The following is a 12,259-nucleotide window of genomic DNA, read 5'->3' as shown; positions in this document are numbered from 1 at the left end:
CTCAGAGACTCCAGGACTGTAGAACTCTTGACTCCTGATACTTAGTGTAGCTCAAAAGTCCCTGAACAGCTCCCTTTAACCCTTCACTGGCTCCTTGTCACTACTTGTACTGCTGCAACTCTCAACTTTGTACACTTCACACTGTGCACTGACTCTTCAGGGCCCAAACTGCAGGTACCCCCTCTAATACTTCAGGGTCCTCTGACTAGGCACCTCCTTTAACAGTTAACTCCTGGATCCCTAGAACCTTCTTCGGAGTGGTCCCCTCTGACTCTAGGCAGACCCTTAGGGACAGTCCACAGTACTCACGACCTTTGTAGGCTTTCCTGGACCCCTCTCTCTCTCCGCTAGTTCTCGGCACACCAGATCCCCTCTGTAGCTCAGCTTCCCACTCCTTGGATTCCTGCTTCCTCTGACAGGAGGAGAGACTGTACTCTCCCTCCTGGGACTCTGCTTCCCACCAAAGACGCTGCGTCATGCATTCCTTCAGAACTTATACTCACTCCCAGAATCCTCTGTGGCAGAATCTGCCTTCTGGGGTAGATACAGGCTTGAATGTGTCTCTGATTGGGTTTCCTCCACTGCCCAATGAGAATCCTCTCATGGAGCCAGTGGGGAGGCTCCCCTCTCAGCAGACACACATGGGAGACATGACAGCCAGCTGAAATCATGGCCCTGCTGTTAGTCAGCCAAGGCCCACTATACTTTACCTAGTACCTACCTGTAGGGTTCTACACAGTAATTTTCTAGAATTGTCATGTTAAGTACTGTTATTGAATAGAAGATGCCTTTACAGTTTAACTAATGATAGAAGTATCCTGATTGGCTGATATAGGTCACAGAATTCTGCTTTTTGTTCTTTGTCTTATGAAATTAAAATTACTTTAAACAATATCCTCATTCTCCAGAAATAACCCATACACATCTACTACTACTGTAATCAATTTTTCATGAAATTGTTCCTTTCTGCGCCTTCTTCCTCTTTGTAATGCTCTCCGTGAGCTCCCAAACCTTTTGCCCCTCACGTACATTTGTTTGGAATGAGCAGAACTTGTTAGGTGCAGTCATGTGCACCTCTCTATGTATCAGTGGCGGCTGGTGCATTAGGGGCGCCGCCCCCCCATCCATGCGTCTGGCCCCCTATTCTACATGCAGGGCGCCGGATGCATAGAGTTCAATGGGGTTTTTTTTTTTGTACAGACTAATTTAGGTGTAGATGTACTAATCAAAATATATTTTTTTTAAAAACAGACGATTGCTCAATGTGTGTAACTGGCATTGGGCTCAATAGTAACTGTAATCCTTTCCTAAATCTGTGAGGAAACAGAGGTGTACAAAATTGTTGGGTCTTTGCATGAATTCTGATCTCCAGGTATGATCTTTATTGCATATTTACATTAGCTCAGCTTGGTCCTATGTAAGTATGCATAGGTCATACCTAAAAGGAAGCTGGAAATTACTGTAGTAGTCAGTGCCAATACAGTGATCGCTGTAATCTTTCAGGCCCTGTGCCAAGTGGCTGCCCCTCTGACCTGGTACTAACCACAGCGGCTTGCTTAGCACTGCCACCTATTATAAAACCTCTTCCTTTGAGCAAGGTGAAAAGGATTAACAGTTACCTCTATGATCTCCAGCTTGTTCAAGAGACTGGTACAGGACCCAGACGGTCACAGCTATCCTCTGTAGCAGTACTGAATAGTACAACTTCCCCAGCGCCCCCTCAGGTGTGGTCAGTCTGCCGCATCCCCCCCCCCCCCCGTCCGTGGAGCACCAGCTGCCCCTGCTATTTATACTACAAATCTATAGCCCATATTCCACAGCCCATCACAGGAGCAAGCAAGAGAGGGTGGCTACGTTTCAACATACAGTGGGACCATGGAGAACACATGCAACTACCTTCTAAAAAGAAGAAATACAACAGCAACACAGAAAAAATTATTTGGAGATTCGGAGAAGGAGAGCAATAGAAGGTACTTACTTTGGGTTAAGAATACATAAAAAAGATTTTTTTTTATCCAGAATTTAGGGTCACTTTAGGACAATTTGAACAATCCCTGGTGCCTGATATCTTGGCACACCATGTTACAATTCAGAACATACAGTTTGTCAGTCACAGCTATAGCCATTAGACATACAGTGATTTTATTGGGGTACAGATCATTATACAGCAGTGATGTGCTCTAGATGGCAATGGAGGGGCTGTAACTGCGAAACAGTTGTACCTAGCAGTGCACATGATCCGTTGAAGTAGACTGAAGCTCACTGGTTAGGGACGCTATACATTGTTAGTGGTACTGTCCATAGCAAGAAGTTATGCTCAAACAATCTGATTTTTTGGGCAGATGAGAAAATTTAAAAGAGTAGTATGGGATTTTTAAAAAAAATTATACTTACCTAGGTGAATGTAGCATCGGTTTGATGCTGCATCTATCCCCTGCTTGCTCTAGACCAAGAACTGAGTGATCAAACTATGCTGATCTCTCTCCTTTAGGCTGCAGAGAGCTGGTGCTCTCTGCTCTGTGTGTAATGCACAGAGTGTGGGGGTCAGGTGTGTGTAATGTACATAGTCTAGGAGTCAGAATTATATACAGCCCTGCACACAGCACTCCCTTTGATTCTTTTTACCACCACCCTCTTATACTTAGTTCAGCAGTATCACCTATGTACATAACATATAAACCTCATACAACATGCATACACATTGATAAACATGCATACAACATACATACATAAACAGGAAACATACATAAACACTGCATACACATAAGTACAACATACATACGCATGCATGCAACATATATACACACTGTATACACATACCTGCAACATACATACACATAGTATACACATACAAGCAACATACATACACATGCATGGAATATACAAACACACTACGTACATACTGCATATAACATACATACATACATACATACATACATACACAATTCAAACAACATACATATAAGGGGCACTATCAAACACTTACCTCTCTGGTGGCATCTTCAGTTCCCTGCGTCTCCAATACTGCTGGTGATGTTTCTTTCCACCCTATTGGAGGATACTCACCTAATCCTCTGATCCTCCCAGCACAAGATCTGTCCCTGTGGCTCCTGCCCCTACTCGTGGTCTATTGGTCTTGTGCATTGGAATGTTCCTGATGTCATCACTCCCATAGACCAGCTCTGGATGTGAAGACGTCAGGAACAGAATGAAATGATCCGGTGAGTATAGGCTCTGTATTCACCCCTAGACAAAACAAGCAGTTAAATTTGTTGGGAGCTGGGCTTTAATAACATTGTGATTTTCAAATAAAAATCTCTCACTTTAAAAAGAACTAAAGCTGTAAACTCACCTTTGATCCAACGATCCCCATCCCTAGCTGGCACCGGCATCTTCTTCTGTGTGCCAATTTTCAGTCATCTTTTTTGGCCAGCAAGAAATGGTGTCACTCCTGTGCATGCAGGAATCAGGCCGGCTGCTGTAAGCTGAGCTGCCAATGTGCAGCTCAGTTTACATGCCAGGCATCGCTGAGAGCGGACAGTAGGTGGATTTTATTGCAGAAGAGACACTGCATCTCTCTTCTTCAATAAGAAAACCTACCTGCTCACAGTGAATACCAGCTGAACTTCCACTTTAATGGCCCAAACTTTTCCTTTAAGGAAGGGTTAAAATAACTCAGCTCTTTATTGCCATGTGTCCTCGCTAGGTAGATTTCCACTCTATGTATTGGTTATACGATCTTGAGACTTTCGAAGCTGATGAGAGGTATGGGTTTACCAGACGCTAATCTCTATCATGCAGCGTGTCACCTCACCAGGGTTCTGGACTGGTGCTGCCATGGCGCACTTAAACAGTGGGTACAGGTGGAGCGGATCCTTTCAGGGGTACCGCTTGATTCAGTACCTTGGTGCCAGAGGGACTTGCCTGCGTCCGTTTCTACCCATGCCACGGTGGGAGAAACATGACGGGTCTGTAACAGAGTTTTTCGTTATTCGCCCATTGCCCTGGATCCCTCCCCGCTCACTATAATGGGGAATCCTGCTTTCAGACCTGGGTGGAGAACCCGGAATTTTAAGATCTGAGGTCTGCGGGTCTCTGGAAGACAAGGTACTTCATTGTGAATGGCCAATGGAACACTAGACCACAAATAATAGAGGATCAGGCCTTTGCAGGTCTATAGTTTTGGCAAAATATACAGTTGACTCACTTTATAGACTCGCTACCCCCCCCCCCCCACGCATTTGCACGCTCCTTTACTTTGTTTGTGCGCTTATGCATAGAGCAATCTCCGCTGCACCATGCAGTGTCCTTGACTTATAGGCTGCTGGTGTCTCCACCTCCTTCTTTTCTGCTTCCATATATTTCTAAATGGCAACTAGGCTTGGGGCTTAGCCTTACAGATAAACAGGTTGAGAGGATTCTTTTGTTCTCCTAAAAAACATCTATTTGCGATAAGCACCAAGAATCAGGCTTTAAGGCGCTGACCCGGTGATATCACACACCTGTTAAGATTCATAAAATGTTTCCTCAATGTCCAGATCTCTGTTAAAGCTGTAGAGAGGAGACAGGTTCCATTTTCTGGTCTTGTCGCTCATTGCAATCTTTTTGGACAGAAGTTCATTAAATAATACAAAAATTTATTGACCGAATCCTACCAAGGGACCCTGCGCTTTTCCTTCTGCACCATCACAGTTTCTCTGGTAAGACTTATAGGTGTTCCATCTTGCCACATCACAGTGGTAAAAAGTTGCATCCCGCTCTTTTGGAAAAAGGCACAGGCTCCACTCATAGCCATCTAGTTGAAAAGAGTGACTGAAATTAATGAGATGGAGGACTTGGTCGCCACTAAGAAGGGCCTCCGGAATAAATTCCTCAATAAGTGGTACTACTGGCACTAATTTATATACTCTGATAAGTACAAGGCCTTCCTGAATTAAATGAGCCTAAATGAAGATTGTCCCGATGAGCATCCTGGATCTGCTGGGTTGATGGCTTGACTGGATCTCAGACCCACCCCCCCCCCCCCTTCTTCCAATGCAGTTTCTTTCTTTCTTTCTTTTTCTTTTCTTCTGGATTACAAATGTAGCAAGGTTTCCAAGCCTGTGGCCTGAGGTACGTCTGCTATTGTTACCGGTTACCTCTTCAGCCCATGTGGGCTGCGGCCCTGGGTGTGAGAACTGAGACATTGACAACTCCGGCATCTTTGTTTGGTTGTTTTATTGTACTTTAAGGGGATGGGAGAAGGGAATGAGTGGGATACTCTTTTGACTCAACTATGTACAATTCTGGGACTTTTGTAGCAAAAATGCCCATTAGAGCTGTCTTGACGCCAGCCGACGCTAGCCAACGCTTACTGATGCTTTGAACACACTGTATCTCTGAAAGCTATGCTGGAACTCCGACTTAAGTCTAGCAGATCCAGGTCTGTAGAACATTGAACATCTGACACTGCTTGCACTGCAAAGTCACTGACTACCCTCTCCAGCCTTACCCTGGCTTGAGGTAGCTTGCTGTGTATTCCTGTATGGGTGCAACTCTCAACTGATGCACACTATGCATTAACTCTTCAGGGCCCAAGCTGCAGACGCCCCCTTTACCACTTCAGGGTCCTCAACCTAGGTACCCCCTCTATCACTTCAGGGTCCTCTGACTAGGTACCCCCTTCACAGCTAGCTGACACTTGGATCCTAGAACCTTCTCCGGAGTGGTCCCCACTGAATCTAGGCAGACCCCCAGGGGCAATCCTCAGTACTCACGACCTGTGTAGGCTTTCCTGGGACTGGACCCCTCTCGCTCTCTGCTGGTTCTTGGCACACCGGATCCCCCTCAGCTCAACTCAGCACTTTCTAGATTCTCAGGCAGCACCCGAGACATCCGCTTCCTCTGACAGGAGGAGAGACAGCCATCCTCTCCCTCCTGGGACTCTGCTTCCCGCCAAAGACCATGAGTCATGCCCTCCCTCAAACTTATATCCACTCACAGAATCCTTAGCGGCAGAATCTGCCTTCTTGGGTAGTTACAAGCCTGAATGTATCCCTGATTGGGTTTCCTCCACTGCCCTATGAGAAGCCTCTCACAGATCCAGTGGGGAGACTCCCCCTTCAGCAGACACACCTGGAAGCCATGACACCCTACCAAAAAGAAATCATGGCCCTGCTGTTAGGCAGACAAGGCCCACTATACATTTACCTAGCACCTACCTGTAGGGTGCTACACAAAAAAAAAAAAAAATCCTCGCAGGGTAGAGATTTTTTAGTGCCGGGCCTTCCGGAATGTCTTTTCCTGACCCGTGCATTGTTTATGACCTCACTTGTTTCTCCGTGATGTGATTTTTTTTTTTTTTTTAACCAGTGAAATATTTTGACATGGGTATCATTGGTTTGTGTATTTTCTGTGAGTTTTCTTAAAATAAAGTATTGAAAAAAAAGATATATACTCTATATGGTGGCTATTGTCATAAAGTTCGAGAAATCCATAATTTTAAAGTTGACACAGAAACAAGAGGTGAAGGTAAATCTTTAACCACCTCAATACTGGGCACTTAAACCCCCTTCCTTCCCAGACCAATTTTCAGCTTTTAGCGCTGTTGCATTTTGAATGACAATTGCGCGGTCATGCAACACTGTACCTAAACCAAATTTATGTCATTTTTTCCCCACAAATAGAGCTTTCTTTTGGTGGTATTTGATCACCGCCAGGTTTTTTCTTTTTTGGTGCACAAATAAAAAAAGACCGAAAAGTTTGAAAAAAAAATAAAGTTTTTTTGTTTAGGTTATAAAATTTTGTAAATAGATACGTTTTTTCCTGCACTGATGAGCACTGATGACGCCGCACTGACAGGCACTGATGAGGAGACACTGATGGGGTGGCACTGATATGCAGCACTGATGGGCACTGATAGGTAGCACTGATATGCAGCACTGATGGGCACTGATATGTGGCACTGATAGATAGCACTGATATGCAGCATTGGTGGGCACTGATAGGCAGCGCTGATGGGCACTGATAGGCAGCACTGATGGGGACTGATCGGCGGCACTGATGGGCACTGATGGGCACTGATAGGTGGCACTGATGGGCGGCACTGATCGGCACTGATGGGCACTGATAGGCAGCACTGGTGGGCAATAATGGGCACTGGTGGGTGGCACTGATAGATGGCAATAACGGGCACTGGTGGGCAGCACTGATAGATGGCATTGGTGGGCAGCACTGATAGGGGGTCACCACTGGCAGGCTCTCTGAGCCCTGTTTGCCATCCCTGGTGGCCATGGTGGGCATCCCTGGTGGTCATGGGTGGGCATCCCTGGTGGCTCTAGTGGCACCCCCTCCCCCCAGGGCTGCACTGGTAATCAATCATCTGATTACCAGCACAGACCCCCCCCCCCTGTGATCAGTGAGTAATTAGAAATACTCACTGATCACCCCGGCTGCAGAATAGATCCTCTCCTCTTCTCCTCACTGACAGGATCTGTCAGGAGGAGAAGAGATCAAAGCCATTACAACGGCTGTATTTACATTGCATGACGGCTGTGATTGGACACAGCCGTCCTGTGATCAGGAGGGCCAATCACAGGGCCCTCCTGCCGAGTCTTGTTGCTGTGTCCTAGGGACACAGGCACATCGAGATTGCGCCGCTGCGCGTGCCCGCGGCGGCGCGATCTCTCTCCTTCTGAAGGACGTTCCGGAACGTCCGATCTGAAGGAGGAGACTCCCACCCGGCCGTATATTTACAATGGTGGTTAATCAGAGACACCTTTTCATATGACAACTGCCTATGAGGGGCATTTTCCCTACTTTGTGGAGATTTCTTCTCACTTCCTGTTGCATCTGCATGACAGCAAATTTAGGGAAGACTCCCCAGCAGAAATAGACAGCTAAAAATAAACTGGCAGGAGCTTTAACTCTTCCCTACTCTCTTTATGAGCGGCTCCATAAACATGACAGCTGACAGCCAGGGGGAAGCCTTTACAACAAAGGAGGCTGATAGGGTCTCTTCTGTCATAAATAAAACCCCATCCTGTGAGCACATTTGAAATTCTATAAGTAGGTTCATTACCACTTTAAGTTGCTCCTAGCACCTTTTTTTTTTTTAGTTAACAATAACAAACTTGGTATACTTACCTTCTCTGTGTAATGGTTTTGTACAGAGCAGCTCCAATCCTCCTCTTCTTGGATCCCTCTTTGGTGCTCCTGGCCCCTCCCTCCTGTTGAGTGCTCCCACAGCAAGCAGCTTTCCATGGGGGTACCAAAGCTGAGCAACAGCTCCCTGTGTCCAGGGCTTTGATTGACAGCCGACGGCGCCACGCTGCTATCTCAGCCAATGAGGAGGGGAGTCCCGGGCAGCCGGGACACTCCTGCAACATCACTGGATCTAGATGGACCTCAGGTACAGTAAGTATTAGGGGGGCTGCTGCACACAAAAGGCTTTTGATCTTAATGCATAGAATGCATTAAGATAAAAAAAAGCCTTCTGACTTTACAACCACTTTAAATTCCATAGAATAAGCTGCAGAATGCAATGCATTGTGCTGCACAGAAAAACATTCAGCATGTCCTAAATTTTGAATGGACAGACTGATCAGATATGAATGGACCCTTAGAGGTTCAGTCCTTACCCTGTCACATCAAGAGAACTGTTGAGAGCTACATCATGACTAGATCAACAGCACTGTAATGACAACATGGGTCTAAATTCTAAAAAGTGCGTAAGGTAAAAAAATCCCTAAAGTGCAGGGAAGGTGGAACCCACTATTGGCCACACCAAGTGTGCAGACCCATGTACTCATGCAGAGAATCCCTCCAATGCAGTAACAAAGATACATACAGTAAAACAATTGTAGGCAGGTGGCCTATTTAGTTAGCTTCAGCTGCCCAGGTAGGGCGAGAGGATAAACGCCTTACCGCCTGTGTGTGTTCACTGGCTTTTTGCTGGGTCCAGCTTCCCTCCCGTGTTATATAAAAGGAGTAGAGCTCCTTTTTTAGGTCCAGGGGAACCTGGACCTAAAGAGAAGATGGGAAATGTCCAAGAGTTCTCTGCACTGGATGCCAACATCTCAAGGACATGGACTTCTTCGCACGAGCCTTTCCAAGAATAGAATATTCCCAAAATGACTTCACCTTATCAGGTAATCTGGGGAAGCCTCAGTTAGGTGTAGTTAGGTTGAGAATGTTTATGCATGTCGTACATATTCTACTGAACTTTCAGTAAAGTTATTAAACTGTCATGAGCCTGGTCTTAAGTTATTCAAGGGGTGCATGTTGGGTCTCGGTGTATTCCTAAAGAACTTGGGTCTGTAAAAGCACTATGGGGTATGTGTAACACCACTACAAAAGGTTAACTCACAAGGCAAAGAAGAGGGTTGCCATGGACAACCGCAAGTGAAGAACAGCAATAGCAACTAGTCGTTTGTCATGGTACCTGTTTAGGTGACAGATCCGCCCTGTAGCGAGGGGGTTGGTGCCCTGACTCCCTCCCTAGCTGTCCATCCCCTCTGGTCACTGGTAGCAGACTAGTGTTGCGGAGATACAAGGCCCAATCACTAGGTGTGAGAAGGAAAGGGTTAACAAACTTGCATAGGACCGCTATGTAGTAAGCAGAACTCCATTCTATCACTGGGAGTGAGGTAACAGAGGTACGCTGGACTGGTGGAGTGGGCAATGGCTCTGCATGTCCCCCTGAATGCAACACATGCATCAATTCAAGTGTGTAGTGACTGCAGCCTCCACCTTGTCCTGGGCATTGGTGAGCACGCCTTTGGGTAAGGTGTTATCCCATGGGTACAGCCAGACCCTACCCACACACTGTTAGGTGGTTTAAAGTAGTACTATGGACAAAAAAGGACAAATGTGATGCAGTCTGCCAATAGCACTAACAAAAGAGCTTTTGTTTATCCCCCTTGTCACATGGTTTCATTGCATGTTAATCCTGCCAGTACATTTATTAACCTCTCAGCCCTTTAAGAGGTTTATGAAGCCAGGAGGCGGGGCGGGGCACGGCTTAAGATCACGTGACCACCATGATTAGCTTTCGGTTAGGTGACAGTAACTGTGCTGAAAGCGAGCAGCTCACATGCTCTCGGCACAGGTGAATAGGCAGCAATTCACGCAAATATGCGGCCCCTCTGCGCTTAGGTCTAGGCGCAAACATGCCAAGGGGTTAATTTTCCACTTTCTGTAGGAGACTAGCCTGTCCAGCAAAAGTGGCAGTTATAAGGGCTGAAACAAACCATAGAACAACAATAGCTGTGCCAACTGTTATTTATAGGGTTTAAACCTTTTTTTTACAGATATGGAAAAAATTTGGATTTTTCCTACAACTTACCTGTAAAATCCTTTTCTTGGAATACATCACGGGACACAGAGCAGGCCATAATAATGACTATCTGGGTTATACGCCACCTATAGGTGAATGGACACTGGCAAACCAATAGACAGGAAGTTCCACCTATATAACGCCTCCCACACAGGAAGAACCTGTTTTTGTAACAAGCAATGAAGATCCCAGAAAAGAGGGGAGGGACCTCTGTGTCCCATGATGTACTCCAAGAAAAGGATTTTACAGGTAAGTTGTAGGAAAACTCCAATATTCTTTATATATTACATCTTTTCATCACAGGACACAGAGCAGCCATAATAATTACTATCTGGGATGTCCTAAAGCAATGCCCTTGAGGGGAGGGAACACAGTAATCCAAAGACTGCCCTCGGACAAAGAAAGGATCTATACTGTTGCTTGTAGCACGCTATATCCAAATTCAGCCCCCTCTCAAGCTCTAACATCCTCCTGGCAGAACCTAGTGAATGTATGTGCTAAAGACCAAGTAGCAGCCTTGCAAATCTGAGCCATAGACACTTGATGATGCACTGCCCATGAAGCACTTACCCTCCTGGTAGAGTTCGCCTTTAATCCAAAGGGCATACAAAATTGTTTCCCTGAATATTGGGACTTTTTAGGCACTCTTATGTTTGATCATACAAATGAAGAAATGTTTTAAAAAATTATATGTTTTATTAGTACATGTTAAAAAATCGGTTATTACATATACAAAAAATACATGACAATGTTTACACGACACAATGTATACATATTACGATGGACTGCGAATACACCAACTGTGAAGGATGCGATGATGAAGTTGTAACTTCCTCCACCCAACACGTTTCAGAGAGCAAAAACTTTCCTTAATCAGGGGTATGGGAGGGGTCACTTAACCACTTGCCGACCGCCGCACGACTATATACTGCGGCGGTCAGACCCTCCTGGGCAAAGTGACGTACCGGTACGTCACTCGCCCACGACCCTGTAGGGGGCGAGCACGCGCCGCCACCACCGTGCTCCCATCACTAACATCCCCACACGTGTGACCGGCGGCTCTGATGTCCACCGGCCACTCGCAATCTCGCTCAGGAGAGGGAGAAAGGCAGACGGCTGATGTAAACACAGCCGTCTGTCATTCTCCCTTAGATCATGACAGAGGCTATACGAACCTGCTTTGTAGGATCGTATGTTTCTGTTATGATCTAACAAGCCACGCCCCTTGACAGTAAGAATCACGCCCCTAGGGACACATTTAACCCCTTGATCACCAATAAAGTTAACCCCTTCCCTGCCAGTGTCATTTTTACAGTAACAGTGCATATTTATAGCACTGATTACTGTAGTAATGTCACTGGTACCCCCAAAAGTGTCAAAAATGTCAGTCAGGTGTCCGATCTGTCCGCCGCAATGTTGCAGTCCCGCAAAAAAAAAAAAAAAAACGCAGATCGCCACCATTACTAATTAAAAAAAAACAATAAATAATGACATAAATCTTTCCCGTAGTTAGTAAACGCAATAACTTTTGCGTAAACCAATCAAAATACGCTTATTGCGATTTTTTTACCAAATATATGTAGCGGAAAAAAATTTGGCCTTGCGGTCCTCCCGGTGTTCCGTGAAAAAAACATACCCGTGAAAATTCCCTACCCTCGTCACTTCCAGTGCACCTACGTCGCATGTACGTCATTCAACAGCTGAGGAGCTTACTAGTGCGCATGCTCGGAGGGTAGGGAATTTTCACGGTAGTGTGTTGTAACGTTACACCGCTTCAGCTGTTGCGGCGGTTACATTAAAACATCTCGGCTGCAACATGGGTCATCTCCGCTCCTACCCCTGTCACTTCCCTGACCTTGGCTACTAAATATAAAAGCGGCGGCGGCGGATCTATGAAAAAACCCGCCGCTGCTTTTACATTTAGTAGCCGAGATCAGGGAAGTG

The sequence above is a fragment of the Pelophylax lessonae genome (assembly GCF_965119305.1).
Source record: "Pelophylax lessonae genome assembly, chromosome: 1".
NCBI classification, from domain to species: domain Eukaryota; kingdom Metazoa; phylum Chordata; class Amphibia; order Anura; family Ranidae; genus Pelophylax; species Pelophylax lessonae.
This window is presented reverse-complemented; position numbering follows the sequence as displayed.